This window comes from Labeo rohita, chromosome 18 (genome assembly GCF_022985175.1).
Source record: "Labeo rohita strain BAU-BD-2019 chromosome 18, IGBB_LRoh.1.0, whole genome shotgun sequence".
Lineage (NCBI taxonomy): Eukaryota > Metazoa > Chordata > Actinopteri > Cypriniformes > Cyprinidae > Labeo > Labeo rohita.
Window position 1 is genome coordinate 34,610,314 of NC_066886.1, and position 6,292 is coordinate 34,616,605.

A 6,292-nucleotide genomic window follows, 5' to 3' on the forward strand; every position below is an offset into this window, starting at 1 on the left:
AACTATTCCTTTAATGACATAAATAAACTTGGCAAAACGTACATTTGCAGAGTATATTTCACTGATGATTTGGTCAATGACCACTATGTCTGCAAAAGTGCCACAGGGCAAACTCGTCTTTTTTCCAATACATCACCATGCCACGAATCCTTGCAGATCGTTTGAGGGCTTTTACCAGGTCAGCAGCTTGATATTTTGTCTTTATCTGACTCAATAAATATATTTACTACATGGAAATGGTCAATACATTTCATCAACGACCAACAGAGAGCTCAAGTGTTTGAATGAAATCCATTTCAGTGGTTCAGTAGAGGCTGGGAACTCTTTCTTATGTTTTTCTTTTTTTTTCCTGTAGGTTTCTACCTAGGCTGTCTTTGCTTTGCTGAAAAGCTCCAGACAGATCGTGTTACTTTTGAGCGTAAATGTCTTTGTGAGAAGGAAGACAAACTGCGGTTCAGTAAACGTAATAATGTGGCATCTTGTGACTCTCGAGAGCTACTTGCGTCGTAAAAGGCAGCACAAACAGATTTGGTGTTGCGAGCTATATTTCAAGGCTAGGGATATCTGTATAGAATAAAGCCTTTGCTAGCATTCATCAAGGCTGCAGTGATTGTTGCTATGAAACAAGTTGTCAGAGCTGCTGGCACTATCACACACACACACACACACACGGGCAGATGTGTGAACACTCTCCCCAAAGACTGAGCAGCAATGTTAACAGGTGCAGTAACCTACAGCACTCAGGAGGCACCACCCCACTGACAGGGTCGGCAGCTCCGCTTCCATCAGCCCTCAGCTGGGAGTCTGCTGTGACAGGCCTTGGGGAGGGTTACGCTGAAGAGAAAGCAGGCGTTTTGAGGACGGAGAGTCCTTTCTCAAAATCTGTTTAGTCGACAGATATTAGTATAGCCGGATTCTTAAAGAAATACTTCATCCTGCAGTCAAGATTCTGACATAAAACACCTTTATGAACAGAAGCTCCAAAGCCGATGATGACCAAAAAAAATCTTCCATTTCAAATCAACAGTGACACACGTGAACAAAAGTTTGATGAGATAGAGGCAACAAAAAGCAAATCAGGTTTTCTGTTAAAGGGATAGTTCACCCAAAAAAAACGAAAATGTGATATTTATCTGCTTACCTGCAGGGCATCCAAGACGTAGGGGCCTTTGTTTCTTCAGTAGAACACAAACAGAGATTTTTAACTGAAACCATTGCAGTCTCTCTGTCATATAATGGCAGTCAATGGCATCCACGGCTTGAGAGTCAAAAAACATACACAGACAAAACCAAATTAAACCCTGCGGCTCATGACGATACATTGAGGTCTTAAAGGAGAAGTCCACTTCCAGAACAACAATTCACACGTAATGTAGTCACCCCCTTGTCATCCAAGATGTTCATGTCTTTCTTTCTTCAGTCGTAAAGAAATTATGTTTTTCAGCATTTTTCTCCATATAATGGACTGATATGGTGCCCCGATTTTAAACTTCCAAAATACAGTTTAAATGCGGCTTCAAACAATCACAAATGCGTTTGTAAACCATCCCAGCTGAGGAAGAAGGGTCTTATCTAGCGAAACAATTGGTTATTTTCATACAAATAATACAATTTAAATACTTTTTAATGTCAAACACTCGTCTTGTCTTTCTCTGCCTGGACTGTTTTTGTTCTGGTTCATGTCAGTTAATGTATGTGGAAAAACTCCCATCTCATGTTCTCCCTCAACTTCAAAATCGTCCTATATCACTGTTTTACCTTTTTTGTTAAGGGTGTTTGATCTTCTTTGCATGTTCACTTTGTAAACACTGTGTCTGTTCTTCTGCAGCGATGTAGGATGATTCTGAAATGATTTTTGAAGTTGAGGGAGAAAATACGACTGGGGTTTTTGGACATACACTAACTGTCTTGAGCCAGAATACACAGAGTTCAGGGAGAGAAACACAAGACGAGCGTTTGACATTAAAAAGTATTATTTTAATGAAAATAACCAATCGTTTCACTTGATAAGACCCTTCTTCCTCGGCTGGGATAGTTTACAACCGCATTATTTACACAGTGCAGAGATTGTGGGTACGACAGCTACTCAAAACGGTAATTACAGTGTTTATCCTGATTGCTGCAACCGATTAAAAACTAAAAGATTACGCATGCTTGTGTGAACTCATCCGGGAGCGTTGACTTTTCACCTACTCTCAACTTTGACGCATCACACACTGACTGTTGTGAACATGCTCAAGATCAGAGGTAAAAAAATTATATAAATATTGTTCAGTTTCTTGCACAGACCGATTGTTTCATGTCTTTACACCTCAATGTATCGTCACAAGCCGCAGGGTTTAATTTGGGTTGTGAATGTTTTTTGACTCTCAAAGCCGTGGATGCCATTGACTGCCATTATATGACTGACAGATGGCAAAAACAAAGTCATCTACATATTGCCATGGGGGTAAGTAGATAAACATCAGTATATATATCGAATCTTGCTTCATATTAAAAGCAATAACCACCATTGCAGTGATCTGTGGATCTATGTTAGTTATGTTAGCATGCATATGTGCACTGTTGCTAGCTAATAGTTAGAATAGTTGCTATTTTAAGTGGATTTAAATAAAATAATTTGCCATTACCCTTAAAGTTTATTTTATTTTATTTTTATTTATTTTTTTTGGCTTATTCAAATAATTTGAGTTACCTGTTTTGTTGGTTTTGTTTATGTTTGTCATGGTTCCACATGTAGTTACTCAGATATGCTTAACCTTCTTACTTTTACTCAATTTCTCTTATATACATTGTGAAACGATTCCCATTCCATCGTCTCAGCCGCAGACAGGGAAGCACCCCGGACACACGGCCAGTCCATCAAGGAAAAATAATTATTTGTCTTGACTGGCATTCATGAATATATCTCTAGGTGTATATGCTACACTTTATGAATGAGACTACAATCCCTCCTCAGGGAAGTGTGTTCTCCTCGATCTCACTTTCATTGTGCGTCTGAGTCTCAGTTTTTATTAAACAATCTCTTATAAGCTTCAGAGTTAAACTGGAAGAGATAACATTACCATGCCAATTAAGGATAAATTAAATTGCATACATATTTATAAGCTGCAGAGTAACCTGGGATTTATCTGGGAGTGAAATTCTGTGAAGCAATATTACACTGTTAAAACACCATCAGAGATTTGTTTATAGCTCCCAGCCATTAACTGGCAGCCAAGAAATTATCAGCATGAAGTGTACAGCACATTGCATGGATACTTTAAGTTCAGCATCTAAGGAGTTATTCGTTTGATGAAGATCATTTTCTTCAGATTCTAGAGTAAATCGTTTTTAATTACAGATACGTTCATCATCCTTTAAAAAGCATCTTCAAAATAGCCACCATTAGTGAACAGATGATGTTTAAACATTGCTGATGGAGTTCCCCTGCATGCGTGACATCAGTTTATTAGTTGTTTTTCCTTCACACCATACCAGTAGATCATTTTGTAAATAAACGAGTGCATTGCTTTGACTGATATTAAACAGATGTTTTATTTGAGCAGATGTTTATAAGCTCGTGATACAGTGTGTAGCAAATATATTAGTAGTAACCCGAGCAGAAAGGTAGTGCGGATGTATTAGATTCACAGACATTAGTTCTGTTTATGAACTGAATAAACAATTTAAAATAATTGCAATATTTATTAACATAATATATCTTCTTGATATTTATAAATAGATGATGTGAACATATTTATCTGGAAACTATTTGTAAATGATTTGTATTTATTTGCAATACTGTTTTTAAGAGTACAATAAATGATTAAAGCTAGACTGTCTTGGTGTTTAATGTCCTAGTTTAATATGCAGAGACAACTGTAAGTCACGTTGATTTACCTGAAAAAAATAAAATACAAATCCATTCAAATAAAGAAACTTAAATCAAAGTGTCAATCAAAATATATAACTACTATGACTGTAATAACAAACTGAAATAGGTTTATTGAATGCAGCTGAAATACAACTCTGGAAGAAATGAAGACACAGATATTCCATTCCAGTGTCTGTTGAACTCCAACACAGACACACCACATTCTGCCGAATGAAGTTCTGATTAGGTGATCACCTCAACCAAATCTTATTTAACCAGAAAAAAAGTATAAAAACCACTGCTGTGCTCATCACTATCCTCTTGTAATAGGATCAGTGCTAGTAGAACATCAAAAGCAGTTGGAATCAAATAATAACTACTGACTATAACAAAAGAGTTGAAAAGAAAAGTTTTGAGTGAGGAAAAGAGGGGTTCAATTCTGGCTTTAATGGCAGAGGGATTCCAACACGGAAATAAATCAGCATATTAGAATGATTTCTGAAGGATCATGTGAAACTGAAGACTGGAGTAATGATGCTGAAAATTCTTTTTTATTTTAATTGCATTACTTAGTTACTTTTTATGGACAGTAATGCGTTACATTACGTTTGCGTTTCTCTTTAAATTTGGGCAGGGCTTGCTTCTTTGTTTTTAATATAAAAAGTTTGATTTTTAGCAAATGTAAAAGCCCTTTCACACCAAAAACTGAAATTAATAAGTAACTGGCGTTCCTTTATTGAAAAAGTATTAACTTTCTTGTTAATGAAAAAGTAATGCGTTACTTTACTAGTTACTTGGAAAAAGTAATCAAAATTAACTCGCGCTACTTGTAATGCGTTACCCTCAACACTGTTAGCGGTAGCCTGAATAGAAAGATAGCAGGAGTGTATTTGATGCAGCAGCATTAGTGCTGTGTTGTTTATGAACCAGAGAAACAATTCAAACAAATTAGAATAACTGCAGCACTCATTACCATAACATCTCTGACATTAAACTCTGCATGAGTCTGTATCTCGTGATTGCAATTAACAGTGAAAAACATTTACTTCAAAGTATGTTCTTTTAGTTGACAGCCCTAAAAGAGCATAGAGTTGACACACACTTTTGGCTATTTTTGAATTTTGAAATGAGGCCTACATTAAACAACTTATATCTTTAAAATCTATTCCTCTGGTTGAGTCATAAGGACCACTGTTGTGATGCTTTTAATCTGCTTTCATCATTTTTAGATCCATAGTGTAGACACTCTAAACAAATAAACTGAAAATAAAACAGAAACATTATGATATTTTCAATCATAGTATTTCAACATTTCCAAGTTTACCCTTTAAGGAAAGAGAGAAACTAGCTGAAAACTGATGAATGATGTTTTAAAACAGAACGAGATGATGCAGGATAAAAGTTGGGGTGCCATTTCCTTATGAGATTGTGTTGGGTGTTCAAAGGCAAACAGCAACAGTTTAGTGTACAGTTGTGTTGTATTTGCCCCCATTAAAACTGGCTGGGCACAGAGTGTGCCTAATGACTTATGAATCATGTTTACTACAAAACAAGCCAAGGATATGCTTCTGCGTAAAGTTGCCAACGCTTGAGTCAACAACATAAACTTTATAGTTCGTCCTCTTCTTGGTTTTTGATTTTTATTCCACATTTTTTTCACCTCTGTAAATATGAACTCAGTATCAACGCTGATGTATTCTCTTGTAAAGGAAGCGTGCGATGAAGCTCAGGTGTCGCTCTCCAACAAGATGCGTGCATCTTCATTTCTGGTGCTCGATAGGATCTGTGCACGTCGGGCACATATGTACACCCCACTGCCACTTCAAGACTGTCTTTTGGAAATTGCTGAGGATGATAATCAGTGTTAATCAATGTTGTCTTAAATATACTAGGCTAAGAGTTTCATGCGTAGTTTTCTTTGCTTCTACGCATAAATCTAAAGCCAGAAGAATGTTAAATCTAAAAACTGCAAAATGCACACACACACAAATTGATATCCAACTTGTTTAAAGATTTAAAAGCCTAGTTTTCAGAGATCAAGAGGTTGGTTCATCATGTACACTGCCTGGTAAGGTTCTAGGAAATGCTAATGAACTGACCATTAGTTAGCTGTAGATCTGTGTCAGTTTTCTTCAAAATCTATCCTTAAAAATTTAATCGATTTTACACTGTTTCACATCTGTGTGGCCACTCATATTGAATAAATTCCCAAAGCATGAAGCGGGTTTAATGCAAAACAAAGCACAGAATCCTGCCTGATGAAAGCAAACAACACAAATGGCCAAGCTTTGCTAAAATGTTCCTGACACAAATAAACAAATAATTCACGAGTTCACCCTTACACCTAATCTGGTTGAGTAAACAGTAAGCATATTTTGGCGTGCTGTCCTGGGGAAGGGCTCCGAGCCCGGAACATGGCCCGAACCCAGAGAACTC